The sequence below is a fragment of the Bubalus kerabau genome, chromosome 8, assembly GCF_029407905.1.
Source record: "Bubalus kerabau isolate K-KA32 ecotype Philippines breed swamp buffalo chromosome 8, PCC_UOA_SB_1v2, whole genome shotgun sequence".
In the NCBI taxonomy this organism is placed as follows: domain Eukaryota; kingdom Metazoa; phylum Chordata; class Mammalia; order Artiodactyla; family Bovidae; genus Bubalus; species Bubalus kerabau.
This window is the reverse complement of record NC_073631.1, coordinates 8,086,128-8,101,258: the sequence shown is the minus strand read 5'-3', so window position 1 is coordinate 8,101,258 and position 15,131 is coordinate 8,086,128. Positions and strand designations below refer to the sequence as shown.

Sequence of the window (15,131 nt, the reverse complement as noted above, 5' to 3'; positions counted from 1 at the left end):
AGAAGCAACAGAGGCTCCCACAGCCCTGCCCCTCCGGGTCAGTGGGGGCTCCAGGCCCTGTCTCAGCCGTGGGTTCCACAGTGGTGCTGGGACAGGGCATCTGAGCAAGAGTCCCGGCCAAGGAAGGGTTCTGGGGCTGAAAAGGTTTTGGAAAGTCCCCACAGGACACTCTGGGGCCACCCTTTAGTCACTGCACCTGCTGAACCTCTGGGGACCAGGGCTGGGCGGTCACAGACACAGCTCCCCACCCTCGGGGGTCGGTGGGACAGATCCCAAGCTGTGCCTTCCGCACCAGTGGACCCACTGCCTAAGCTGCGTGGATAATTAGATTTCGAGCCCAAACAGGAGGATTAACTGTTAAACGAGGCTTCATTTCAATGCTGTGTCCGTGCCAAGAGGTGCCCGGCCCGGCTGTCAGAACCCACAGGTTTAAGCCTTTTGTGTTTGACCAATCTGACCAGAAGGAGGACAGGCGGTGCAGGCTGGTCAGACGCGCTGAGAAGTGGGGACTCGGGAGGCTCAAGGGTGTTTTCTCGCCTTTTTCAGATGTGTCTGTTATACTATGAAGGCTCGGCAGAAACAAACACAGTCCCCATCCTCCAGGCATCTCAGGACAATTCGGAAGGGCTATAGGTGAAGGGGAGGCAGGACCAAGGAGCAGGGGACCAGCCTGAGAGCATCATGCAGCCCAGGCCCCAGAGCACCCCACACAGTCTACACAGGGACAAGGCGAGCCCCCGACACCTGGGCCTGTGCCCGAAGCCTCGGACTCCAGAGGTGGCGCTGTCACCAGCCACAAAGTGTGTATTTTCACTATAATTTATTCTCTCAGGAGACAAGGTGCTTCTGTGATCTTCATACACTTCTGCTGGGAGGAGAGGATAAAGGTCCCATGTCACAGAAAGGAGTCTGTCTGAGGGCACAATCTTCCCACCACGAGGGCCACGAAGGTTCAGGAAAGTTCGAGAAGCCTCACTGACACCCAGGGAAGAACATCACACTGCAGGAAACATCAACCGTCCTGCCCACTAACCAGAGGGAAACATGAAAACGTCACACGTGTGCTTGTTGAACTCGGAACAGAATACGTACCACATTAGCCTCTAAGATAAGGAAGACACTCGGGAAGCATCTACTGAATGAACCCAAAAGATTAAGAACCCTTCTTTGCTCTGTGGACCACAGAGGAAACCTGCAGGGGAAGAACAAGGTCAGCAAGGAGACAACAGAAAGGAGAGGTGGAGGAATGAGCTGGGAAGCGGGAAGGACGCAAGGCGGACAGAGTATACCCTTCCTACAGAGGACCGTGGGCCCCATCCCCAGTCCCCCTTCAGCCACTTGGCCTGGGGGGCGGTCCCCGCTGTTAGGAGATAAATTCAAACACAGCAATGGTTAGGCCCCAACCTCCAGGATCTCAGAATGTGACTGTGCTTTAAAGACGTAATGCAGATAAAATGAGGACTTCCTGGAGGCCTCATCTCATATATGACTGGTGTCCTTCTAAGAAGAGGACGTAGAAACACAGTCTGTGAGGTCACAGGGAGAAGACGGCTGTCTACACACCCGGAGACAGGCCTCAGGAGAGGTCAGCTTGCCCACACCTTGATCTTGTACTTCTGGCCTCCAAGATTGCCAGCCGGAATGTGGCATTTATTCCAGCGGCTGAGCTGACTGATACAGTCTCCACTACCCACTACTCTTTCAGAGCAAAGGCTCCAGCAGGCGCACGTGCAGGAGGGCCATCCAGCCTCTGCTCTACCAGACACCTCAGACATACCAACAGCATGGTAAGAATCCACAGCCAGGCCAGCCGGGGTGACAGAGAAGGTCCATCGCTGCGTCGGCCTCCTCAGGAGGCAGTGAGGTGCAAGGGACCAGCACCTGCCCCGGGCCGTCATGGCACAAACGCCCCCAGTTGCAGTGGTACAGGTGGGCAGACCCCCAGCAGAGGGGAGAAAACAGGGCCTGAACAGGGTCCTCCACCTCGGCTCTAAAAAACAGCTGCCAACTCTTGAGGGCTTGCCATGAGAATCTCAGAATAACCTGGGAGCATATCAGCACTCAGGCCTTCCCAAGTGGCTCAGTGGTAAAGAATCTGTCTACCAATGCAGGAGACACAGGTTCAATCCCTGGGTTGGGGAGATCCCCTGGAGAAGGAAACAGCCTTCTCCAATACTCTTGCCTGAAAATGCCATGGACAGAGGAACCCGGCAGGTTACAGTCCCCGGGGTGGAAAAGATTCAGACACGACTGAGCAGCTGAGCACACGTGCAGATCAGTACTCACTGCACAGAAAGCAAGGACTGGAGTGGGTGAGCAGGGAAGGTGGCTCAAAGGGTGGGCTGCAGGGCCTGGACCAAGCTCCTTGTGATCTCCCCTCCCACCCACCTCAGCTCAAAGATGGGGAGTGGGGAGGCCACCAAGCAGGTGGGGGCTCCCTGCAGAAACCCTGGAAGGAAGGGCCCAGTAGGACGTTTCTGCTTACACTTAGTGATTTGCAATAAGATGCATTTACTAATCTCCTCTTTATCAACAATGAACAGACCCACATCCTGCAAAGTAACCAAACAGAGCTTACCTGTCGGGGGTTTGCTGGGGCTCTGGGTGTCTGGCGGCGACCTGGCTGGAATGAGGCACCTCGAAGTAGCGGCTGGTCACGGTCACAGGTCACAGTCACGGGGCCATTGCCCCCTGCAGCCCCCTCTTCAGGCTCAGCATGCTGCCCAGCTCCAAAGCTGAAAGGCAAGGAAGCCTCCACTGAACATGCTGAATTTGCACAAGTGTGAATTTTACACCCTGCACCCAAGAATACAAGTTTTAAAACAATTTTTTAAACAAACACAAGTGTTTTTTTTCTTCTTTTCAAGGAGACTGTTTAAAAGACAGACTCTTCGAAAGGAGTCCACAAGCAGCGGGTTTCTAGTCACCGTGGCGCTGACCACAGGGATAAAGGCCCACAGACACCAGAAACGCCTTCGGAAGCTGCTGGCCCCAGGTCACTGCCCGAGTGCTTCCCCCACCCCCCCAAAAAAAGCAGGCAGGTAAGGACTGGGCAGGCCTCTGCTCTCTTGCAAGGCCAAGTCTATACCTGTAAGGCATCCCTGGAACCTAGATCACAGCCCACATCCTTCCCAGGTCCTCCCAGGCTACAGCCCTCATCCCACCCCCTGGGGACCATCCTCATCTGAGACCAGGTTCTGGCCATGGTGCCCAGTGCCTGTGCAGGGCCCACACGTGTGCCACGGCGGGAGTGGGAATCCTGGTTATTTCTCCTGATTCAATGCTCTCACTTCTACTGTGAGGGCCAAGACACTGCTCCAGAGTCAGGGGTGGGGGGGACAGAGACAAAGGTTCCCCCTGCCAGAGGGGAGCGTCTGGGCACCAAGACAGCTCTGTGTGCTCTCCTCTGCAGAGCAGAGGGGAGAGAGAGCTGCCTCCCAGAGGACCCTAGCACCTGACACTCGATGCCACAGAATCTCCCCAAGTCCAGAGGAAACACACTCACTCGATGACTCAGGGAGCTCGGCAGAGAGCAAAGGTTCCGTGGACAAAAGTCCCGAGCACCGCTGTGCCTGTGTGTCTGTGACACGGTGTCCTTGAGTGGAGGACACGTCACCCAGGGATGTGGAACTAGCTTACCCTGACCACTCAATGGTGGAAACAAAGCCTGCCCTGTCTCCAACCTGACGTGGGAGAGGCCAGGGTCGGGGACTTAGAAAGCTACTGAAGAAGGTCCATCTGGGCACTCAGGCTAAGAATCTGGTGCGGGAGCTGGACAATATCTGCCACCTCCTGACCCCACTCCCTCTCAGTGGATGACCTGTGGGCGGATCACCCCACTCTCTGAGCCTCAGTGTCCCCCATCGCAAAATTGTCATGAAGATAACATCTCCTTCCAGGGCTTCTATGAGCATGAAGTGAGCAAACGCATGTAAAGACTCAGGATACAACACACAGTAAATGTTAGACAAACGCTAGTTATGAGCTCGGACACAGCAAGCAAGTCCCCTGCTGTCAGATGCTAAACACAGCGGCCACCTGCAAGCTGCAAAGGCTGCTGGTGTTTAGAGGGGACACTGAACTTCTAGGATCAAAAGGGGAGAGACCCCTGATATAGGACTCTCTGACTGCTCAACGCTGAATATTACCCATGCATGCAAAGGCATTTGATGAAAAGTGCCTGCTTTCATCCTCAAAGAATATGTAAGCCTGAAAAGTGTTATAATGTTTATGTCGAGTGGAACAACTCTAAATTCCAGTAGCTAAGTTGACTCCAAGTTTAAAAATCTTAAAAAGAAATAAAAAGGCCAATGGTCACACAGGCATGAGGGTCTTTGAACAACAACTGGCTGGCAAGTTGGCAAGGGCACCGGGTCATACGACAACAGAGTATCACATGCCCATCATCACCTCTAACCCTCACATCCTGAGAGGTCTCCCCTCATTTCCAGAGGAAAAATCTTTCCTTGGACATCATCCAAAAGCCCAAGGACCAATTCCAAATGCATCTTTCATGCCTGTGACCTTCAGCTGACAATATACGTTTGGGAGATTTACTTTTTATACTAAAAATTTTTTTTAAATGACATAGTTGCCTGTCAAGCTGTTCACCACTTTAAGCATTTTCATCTATTTTTAAGAAAGTGCATATGTAACTACAGCAGATAAAACAAAGACATGATTTTTGAACCTGATGAGCTGAAAAGAGGTACTAAGATATAGCACCCTCCTCAGGAAGAAAGGCATAGGTGCTATTTCCAGGGCCCCATCACCTGGACCTCCACAGGCTTCCTGTAGGAACCGGACCAGCTGTACCCAGACCCACAGAAGAGATGGAACTCTCTGGGTGCTGATCACCAATTGGGTGGTTCCACAGGCAGACATGACAAAAACTTGAAATCTTCAAGAATATACAAACTTGGGCGAAAAAGAAATGTCTTTCTTCACTTACTTCCAAAATGTTTAAGAAACAAAGGACCTCTTGATTTCTGTTGAGTGCCTCTGATCCCTTCCAGAAATTCCGGAGTTAATATAAAGTTTTCCTTCTGTCTAGCTTTCTCACACTAAATATTTAGAGTCATAACAGTGACTATTTAGACACTCAACAAATCCCAAGCTTCACGATGAGGCTGTTCGGCCAGTTTGGAATGAAGGCTGGGGCTTCTCGAGAGGGGACAAAATACCTTTCATCAAAAAAATTAAACTCAGGATTGTACTGACCTCAGAGGCCACTCTGTTTTCATGGTGTGAGAAGGCGCTTAGAAGACAAACTGAGAAATATATGAATGAAATGGAATTGAAGAAAAGGCAACGTTTTCTAAGTGATCATAAAAATCTCAGGATGCTATCGGCAGAACCTTTGGACAGCTGAAAAGGGAACACAGTTAAAGCTGAGCACCCTCACTATCCCTCATTGCCATCGGATGCACCTAGACGGGACCTGCATTAGATGCTAGAACGTGAGGATAAGGATGCTGGCAACACATGAAAGTTCAAACCCAGGATCGTTCCCATCCAAATGCCGACATCATGCTTTCAAACCACACACACGAAGGAAAGGTCTGGTAACAAGAGCAGTGACACTGACCCAGTCTGGGAAGGGCCTTCCCACGGTGGCCCGTCCACCAGCAGACAGCCCGAGCTCCCCAGGATGCAGAGCACGGCCCAGGGCAGGGCGCTCGTATCCCAGAAAGAGCTTCCCAACTGCATGCCATCATGCAAATTCCCCAAAGCCTGTGAACGGGTCCACACCCTATCTGGTTCTCAAGTTCAGGGTCAAGCGGAACCAAGGATACTACCAATCCTCACCATGGGGGTTCTGGGGGACACCAAGCACGTCTGAAGATGGGCTGTCCAAAGGAAGCCTGTCCAAGGCCAAACAGGACGGAAATGCAGTGGGATGAGGGGACTGCCTCCCTGGAAGAGGCAGGACTCTTCTCCCCAGAACGGACCCAGAGTCCACAGGGCAGCGAGGGGCAGGACACACACAGACACGCACGTAAGTGACTAGAAGACAGACTGAAAATAGCCACTCTCCACAGCTGGCAGGCATACATGCCTGTGCTACTTCAGCACTACGACCAGCCCAGCAAAATAAAGACCATCACCACCCTTCCATGAGAGAGAGAAAAGTCCTAGCTGTCTGGAAACATAAGTTCCTAAACGGGAAGACTAACCATCACAAAGGTTTCCATTGTCTTCAAATAATGAACTTAAAAATTAATTTTGTCAATGAAAGGCAGTATCTCATGAAAACTGAAAAAATACAACAAAAGGTAAGACTGTCCAGCATAGAGCATTAAGAGAACAACGTTCTCATCACAGAAGATGCTGTAAAGTGCAGTGAAGTCGCTCAGTCGTGTCCGAATCTTTGCGACGCTGTAAAGCAAAAGTCATTAAAACAGGGTGGTGCTGTGTAGAAATCCTTCTAGTACCACCAGAAGGGCTGGGCTTACAAATATGAATGTTACCATTTCATTACAGCAGCGCGAACTATCCTAACAGGAGACTGTGTCCGAATCGCCAAGCTCCCATAACGAGCACACAGTGGGAGCAATGGGATGGGAAGCCCTGAGTCCTCTCTTCCCTGACTCTCCTGATGGTGCTCCGCAAGACAAAGATGACACCATGATGATTCAGAGGTGGCCATGACCACCTTGAGTGACAACGTCTTGTGTCAGACACCTCACCAAATGCTTTAGAACCGTTCTCGAAGATTAAAAGGAGTAAAACAACATGAGACTCATAATAAGACACAAATGCTGCTAAGTCACTTCAGTTGTGTCCGAACCTGTGCGACCCCACAGACGGCAGCCCACCAGGCTCCACCATCCCTGGGATTCTCCAGGCAAGAACACTGGAGTGGGTTGCCATTTCCTTCTCCAAAGATACAAATGAGTGGTTCTTAATGAAGAATAATGAAATATCAATTCTTGAGGTAGAATTATGACCCCATTTTATAGGTGGAGAAACCAAGCCTGGGAGGCAATATAGTAGCTGTCGAGCTCGCACAGCTAAGAAATGGAAGAGGTGAGATTCAAATCCATAGATGTTTGAATCCGCCTACCTGCTTTAGTATCTTGCTGATAAACTATCATTTGCATGAGAAGAAAATAGACAACCTTTGCACTTATTTGTACAGCCGTTCTTCATTTTTTTTTCCTTTCAATTACATTGTTTGGAGCGTAGTTTATCTTTTCTCTTTTAGAGAAATAGAAAGTAGCCATAAAGAAGAGCCTGAAATTCAAAGCATAGAGGATAGGGGAGGGGGGGACCTCCTGCTTGCAGGAATTAAGATTTCAGTGATGGGAATAAAATAAGGAGCCTTCTTAATCTTATAACAGGCACCTACCAGACACCTCCTGCAGGCAGGTGGCCGACACAAAAAAGGGGCACCAAAAGATATACAGACCATCTGGAGAAAACCATGGTTACAAAGGACACGTGCACCCCAACATTCACAGCAGCACGATTCACAACAGCCAAGCCACAGAAGCCACCTAACTGTCCACTGACAGAGGCATGGATAAAGAAGATGTGGTACCTATATACAACGGAATATTACTCAGCCACAAAAAGTGAAACAATGCCATTTGCAGCAACCTGGATGAACCCAGACAGACAGTATTATAGTAGGTGAAGTCAGAAAAAGACAAATATCATATGGTATCACTTATATGTGCAATCTAAAAAAAATGACACAAATGAACTTACTTACAAAACAGAAACAGACTCACAAACATAGATAACAGACTTACGGTTACCAGGAGGAAAGCATGGGAGGAGGGATAAATTAGGAGTTTGGGATTGACATATACACCCTACTATACATAAAAGAATCAACAGGACCTACTGTATAGCACAGGGAATTCTGCTCAATATTCTGTAACAACCTAAATGAAAAAAAGAACCTGAAAAAGAATGGATACATGTATATGGTTAACTGAATCACTTTGCTATATACCTGAAACTAACAACATTGTTAATCAACTATACTCCAATATAAAATAAAAATTAAAAAAAAAAAAAACAAAAAACATACCAGACTCAAGTTCTTCACCAGGAGGCAAGGAAGGAGAAACCAACTCATCTACAGCCGAAGACCATCTGTGCAAAGTCCAGAGGGAAGCAAAAAGCCTCGAGAGAAACTACCATGAACACAGGCAGCAATCTGCACTCAGTAAATCTCTCATTTATTAAAATAACACGGGATGAGCAGCCCAGTGCAAAAACAGGGAGAGGACAGAAGCAAACAATTCATCACACACACACGAAACACACTCAACTTCCCAAGTAACCATGGAAACACAAACTACAGCAGCAATGAATGAGCTATACATTTTGACACATCTGACTGCTGAACATTTTAAAAACCGACATGACCCCTGGGAGTTGGGGTGGCCTTGGAGCAAGGGGGCTCTCCTAAGCCATAGGCGGGGCTCCTGAACAGGCTCTGGGCAGCTGAGCATCTCCCAAACATCAGTGTTAGAAGCAGGAATCTCACTTCTTGTAACTTACTGTCACCTGAGCATGCAGACACACACACAAAGAGCGATTTACTGCCATACCCAGGAACACAGGAAAGCTGGAGCAACCCAGATACACCTACTCACCACCACCTCCCCCTTCAGCTCCCAGCAGGTATGCGTGGCAGAAACTCAGGGGCTGCCTGTGGCCTCCCTGACCTCCTGCCCGTGCAACCCACAGGGCCACTTAATTTTGGCCAAAGAAGCATCTGAAATCTATCCACTGCCTTCAGCTGCCATCACTCCCATCTGACCGTGACCCAGGTCACATGCTGCACCTTCACCCCTCACAAGCCAGCTGAGTGCTTGGGATACACCTTGGGGTACATGGAACGTCCACCAACAGCCCTGCCTGCCTTCAAGCTCCTGGGAAACGGCTGCCTGATTCACCCTCCAGGCCCCTGGCCTCCCCCATGTCCTGCACTCCCCTCCTGTGACCTCTGTCCGGGATGCTCCCCTTTTTTCCTCCTCTCCTTGAAACCAACGTTATGATTAACCTCTCCATCTAAAACATTACTCCCTTTCTTGGCCCACACCTGATCCCCTGGGGATTGAGGACTGACAAAGAAAAGGGAGCATGGAAACCGAGCAGGACCCTGCGGAGTCCCCAGGGTACTAAAGCCCCTCTTTATCCCTATTTCTTGTTTGTAGAAAAAGGTTTTCATTTCCTATGCTTTCCCTGAGTTCTAAAGAGCAGATTCAAACAGTTATTAACTAGAAAAGAGAGGGAATGCAGAAACAGAAGAAAGGAAGGAAACTAATGTCCAGCAAGGAATGACAATTAATGACAAAAGCTCAGGGATAAAGCAGGGTCCCAGCTCCTCCTTAAGGGAGCAGCATGACAACGTGATGCTCATCTGTGAGCTGTGGGGCAGAACTAAGACACCCCAGCTCCCCAGGTGGAGGGTGGTGACTACATACTGACTACAAGTGGGTAGACCCCAGACTGGCTGGAACCAGAAGGCTGATGACTCAGATTCCTGTCACCTCACCACCAACCAATCAGAAGGTCCAGGAGCTGCCCCCTCACCCCAAACATTGCCTTTAACAACCGTCTGCTGAAAGGATCGTAGATTTCAGGTCTTCTGAGCATGAGCTGCCCCTTCTCCTTGTCTGCTGCTGCTAAGTCACTTCAGTCGTGTCTGACTCTGTGCGACCCCATAGACGGCAGCCCACCAGGCTCTGCCGTCCCTGGGATTCTCCAGGCAAGAACACTGGAGTGGATTGCCATTTCCTTCTCCAATGCATGAAAGTGAAAAGTGAAAGTGAAGTCGCCCAGTTGTCCGACTCTTAGCGACCCCATGGACTGCAGCCCGCCAGGCTCCTCTGTCCATGGGATTTTCCAGGCAACAGTACTGAAGTGGGGTGCCATTGCTTTCTCCTTGTCTAGCACCTGCAATAAACACTGCACTTTCCTTCACCACAACCCATGTCGGCTGATGGGCTTTGCCGTGCCCGTGAGAAAACCCGAGTTCAGCTTGGTGACACCCTGCACGCATCCTCTCTGCCCCGTTCTGGCCCTACTCGCTGCTCTAGGATCCCGCAGGCCCTGCAGACTCATCCAGGGGGGCTGTGGCTGCGTTCCTGCTGCTGACTGTGTCTGCTTCCCCACCAAGGAGCTGCTCCACAGCCAGGGCCCAGGCCTGTAGCAGACACTGCAACACCCTCAGCTACCAGCATGGGCCGAGGGTACAAGGCTTTGCTGAGAGGGTGAAAACACCTCCAGATGGGAGCCTGGGCAGGTCTTCCAGTGCAGAGACTCTCCAGGCTGGCAGGTGGATCCAGTGGGAAGAACCCCACCAAGTGCGGTTAATAAGCCCAGCGAGCAGCCCGCTCCCTCCAAGGCCACAGCTTCTCGGTCCTGGGATAAGATGACCCAGTCCTGACCTCATGCGAGGATGCCGTGACGTGACTCCCACAGTGCTTCTCAGAGAACTGGCAAGGGAGCTCCTGACTAATGGTGACTAAGATGAAGGAGGAAGCTAGATAAGGACTGACGTGACACTCTTGCAGAAAGGGGGAACTGAATTCCAGAGAAAAATACCCAGAAGAGCCCCGAGCATCTCTGACGGGAGGGAGGCTGCAGGGTGAACAGAGAGCACGAGGGACTCGACTCTGCAGACTTTGGGGCTGGAATTTTCACAGTAAGGCAATTATGTAATAATATTTATCTTTCTAGGAAGAACTGTCATCAAGGTTCAGAACAGTGGTCCTGCCTGCTCCTCCTGCCTTCCCACCCCTCACCCTGGATCCTGGTGACTCCCCGGCATCTCCTCCCTCTGCCCAAGCAGCCTCTGACCATTCTAGGAATTCCAGAGAATTCGCTGCCCCCTCCGGCCAACAATGAGGCCATTAAATGCTTCCGGGAGGTCACATGAAAATGATTTCAGGCCTCCTTTGTACAGGCTGTTTCTAGAAATGCCAAGGATGTGCCTCTATTTTCTTTTCTTTGCCTTTCTTTTGTACTTTCTTCTCTTCGGAGGTTAAAAAAAAAAAGAATGAGGAAAAGTAAGTGAAGACACTGGACCTCAAGGAGAAAGCACACAGTTTACTCCTCAGGCAGCAACAGTTTTGCAGGAGGAGGATCAGCCAACAGCTGGGCAGGGCTTCTCCCCTCCTCACCAGATAAACCAACAGGAAACAGAGTCGATCTTGTTCAGAGGCTTTATTGCCACTCTGCAAATAGCCCAGCATGTGCCAGTGCACAGGGAGCACCCCGAAGTCCACCACCCCCTCAGCTTCACACTTTAAGTTTCAAAGAGAAACACATCTTTTCTTCCTCGGGACCACTCAGGAGTCATGACTGTGGGTTCTAGGTTTCTAGAAGGCAATGGCACCCCACTCCAGTACTCTTACCTGGAAAATCCCATGGACAGAGGACCCTGGTAGGCTACAGTCCGTGGGATTGCTAGGAGTCGGACACGACTGAGCGACTTCACTTTCACTTTTCACTTTCATGTATTGGAGAAGGAAATGGCAACCCACTCCAGTGTTCTTGCCTAGAGAATCCCAGGGATGGGGGAGCCTGGTGGGCTGCTGTCTATGGGGTCACACAGAGTCGGACACGACTGAAGCGACTTAGCAGCAGCAGCAGGATAAAGTATGACAAGCTGGTCCTCAGCTCAGACAGAAATCAACATTTGAGGAAGAATGACAGACACGGAGAATTACCCAAGGCAGAAACGCTTGGAACATGATGACCCACAGCTCTGAGACGCGGTACAGGCCCCTGAAAGGCCCCCCAAATCCACATGTCAAAGCCCAGACCCCCAAGGTGGTGGCACCTTTGGGAGGTCCCTAGGTGAGATGAGGTCATGAGGGTGGGGTTTCCATAATGGGATTAGGACCCTTGGAAGAAGAGCTCAGATGTAACATACAACACGGTGAATATAATTCACATTGCTCACGTTATATGTGAAAGTTAAGAGTAAATCCTAAGAGCGCTCATTGTAATAGAAAACTTTTTTCCCCTTTTACTTTGTATCTATATGAGATGATGGGTGTTCACTAAACATACTGTGGCCATCATTTCATGATGGATGTATCAGAGCAACATGCTATATACCTTACAGGTATTCAGAGCAGTATGTCAATTACATCTCAAAAATATTGGGAAGAAGCAAAAGAGAGGAGACCAGAAAGCTAGTGTGTACTGCGTGTCCACCTCGACAGGACATGGAGAAGCTGGCGTCTGCAAACTAGGAAGATGCCCTCGTCAGACACAGAATCTGCTGGCACCGTGACCTTGGCTGTCCAGCCTCCAGAGCCATGGGAGGTGCGCGTGTATTCTGTGACAGCAGTCCCCTCAGACTAGGTGGGGTGGGCTCCTGGAGGCCACCCCCAGCACAGCTGCTGAGGAGGGACAGAAGACTCTGCTGCTCCCCAAGCTCAGAGCATGAAGGACTTGAAGGCTGGGCCCAGCACTGTGAGTCACCAGCCCGCAGAGGACGGGCTCTCCTCTGCCACATGGCCCTTCACTTGGACCTGCAGGCTCTGGGGCCATGCTCCAGCAAGCAAACTGTTCTGGTCTGGCAGGTGCCCCAGGCTCTGGTCCTCTGGATCCACGGCTCCTAGTCCCACAGATGTCACAGCGTGGCAGCCAAGACAAGGGGCCCCTCCCACTGACCCTGCAGCCCTTGGGCACACTGCAGGCATGGCTCAGGCTCTAGTGTGTCCACTGGGGCCCGGGAACAGTCCACATGTGGTTCTATATCAAGTCATCTCCCAGATGCCACCTCACAGTGAGCCCAACACGACACGGCCTGGCCGCCCTGTGCCCACCATCAGCTCATCAAGTATCCAATCTGCTCACACTGTGCCTGGGGCAGGGCTAAAGCTCTGAGCAACAGGGTGGCTGGACAGGGCAGGCCCTCCCAGCACTCGTTGCATCTTCCCATCCTTCCCACCCACTGCCTGCACACTTGTCATGCCCCAGTGATACTGTTCTGGGAGCTGGGTCTGCGAGCAGAATTCCCAGGATGCTATGGATCTCAGGCTGCTTCTCTCTGCAAGGCAGGCATCTTCTATTAGGGTGCAGAGTAAGGGTTTGCGCAGAACAGTGCTGGGCTTCCCGAAATGCAGACACAGCCACGGCATCACTCACGCCCCTGGGCTCGCATCCTCTCCTTGCCCAGCATTCGCTCCCAGGGACTCGACTCGACTCTGCCGTGTAGGACAGTGCAGATGTGGAGGGGGGACTGGGCCCTTCTCCTAAGGTTAACAGTCCTCAGTATCGCACACGGTCTGGAAAGCCAATGTGGCATCAGGAAACACTGGCTCAGGCAGTTAATTCTGTTTCTACGGGGATCTAGCACTTTGTGTAGAAAACGTAAGAACTCACATTGCTGCCTCGATTCCCAAGTAACTCTCATCCAGAATCAATTCCCCTGAAAGAAGAGCATGTTCTTTAGACACCAGTTGAAAGGTTCCTGCTGCTGAAGGCAGCACGTCGCACTAAGGCTCTCGTCCACCCAGGAGTTCCCAGCCAACCACTGAACGGCTGGTACTGTCTTCCTTAACCACCTCTTTGCATGCTCATCTGAGCCCTGAAACTCATGATTCTTCTCCTGAATCCACTCCACCAACATGCGTGGAGGACTCACTATGTTCTCAATCCAGCTTGGGGAATCACAGAACCATCAGAATACGGTCCCTAAGCTTGTTTTCAATGCAAGATACAGGTGTCTGGCCAAATCTTGGTCAAGAAACTGGAACGATAATGTGGGAAGAGAAACAGCTTGCAGCACGCGTGCCAAATCATTGTTTTTGTCGATTTTGCGAAAATGGCTTGGACATGCTTAAAAGACCTTCTGCACGAACTTGTTCTCAGGAATCCAGCAGGGGACTTTCAGCTGTTGATAATCCACACGGGTAACAGCCCTAAATAACTGCTAATTTCTTTAGGAACCCAAGTCACTGACACATCACTGACCCAAAATCAGGTCCTCCCAAGTCTAGAAAAGTTTACTCCTTGGACCAGAGGAAAGGAAAAACAGGGAGACCATTCACCAGTCAGACGGTCTCTGAGAGGACTAGTGTCCCAAGCACATTATTCTCAAGCCCACCTGAGTTAGGTGAGTGCCCCTCAGAATACTCACTGTCCCTCATGTGGATGGTGTCCCGGGGGGTTGAGTCTCCTACTGCAAAGCTAATTCACACTTCAGTTCAGCATCAATTTTCAAACTTAACATCTCATTCTCCATCTGCCCGTGATTTGAGCTATGGAAACAGTCACAACAAACTAACTTCCAATGGACGCCTATACAGATGCCTAAAGTTCACTTTCATCTTCCTAGAATTCATTCTCTGCTGTTATCAAGATGACAGTTCAGTTCAGTCGCTCAGTCGTGTCCGACTCTTTGCGACTCCATGGACTGCAGCACGCCAGGCCTCCCTGTCCATCACCAACTCCCAGAGTTTACACAAACTCATGTCCATTGAGTCAGTGATGCCAACCAACCATCTCATCCTCTGTCATCCCCTTCTGCCCCCGCCTTCAATCTTTCCCAGCATCAGGGTCTTTTCAAATGAGTCAGCTCTTTACATCAGGTGGCCAAAGTATTGGAGTTTCAGCTTCAGCATCAGTCCTTCCAATGAATATTTAGGACTGATCTCCATTAGGATGAATTGGTTGGATCTTCTTGCAGTCCAAGGGACTCTCAAGAGTCTTCTCTAACACTACAGTTCAAAAGCATCAATTCTAAGGCACTCAGCTTTCTTTATAGTCCAACTCTCACATCCATACATGACCACTGGAAAAACCATAGCTTTGACAAGATGGACCTTTGTTGGCAAATTAATATCTCTGCTTTTTAATATGCTGTCTAGGTTGGTCATAACTTTCCTGCCAAGGAGTAAGTGTCATTTAATTTCATGACTGCAGTCATCATCTACAGTGAGTTTGGAGCCCAAAAAAATAAAGTCTGCCACTGTTTACCCATCTATTTGCCATGAAGTGATGGGACCAGATGCCATGATCTTAGCTTTCTGAATGCTGAGCTTTAAGCCAACTTTTTCACTCTCCTCTTTCACTTTCATCAAGAGGCTCTTCAGTTCCTCTTCACTTTCTGCTATAAGGGTGGTGTCATCTGCATATCTGAGGATATT

At 50.3% G+C, this 15,131-nt stretch overlaps 1 protein-coding gene across 3 annotated transcripts in view; it reads right to left on the bottom strand.

The window, feature by feature from the left end:
* GRB10 (growth factor receptor bound protein 10) overlaps positions 1-2,732 on the bottom strand; it is a 181,203-nt gene extending 178,471 nt beyond the window's left edge. For 2 of the 3 annotated variants that reach the window (XR_008717526.1, XM_055589645.1), the window contains exon 1: positions 2,579-2,732. The gene's annotated coding sequence lies outside the window, so the exon portion shown is untranslated. The remainder of the gene's footprint in view (positions 1-2,578) is intronic. The other variant, XM_055589644.1, reaches the window with a different exon arrangement.
* Positions 2,733-15,131: the final 12,399 nt, after the last annotated feature.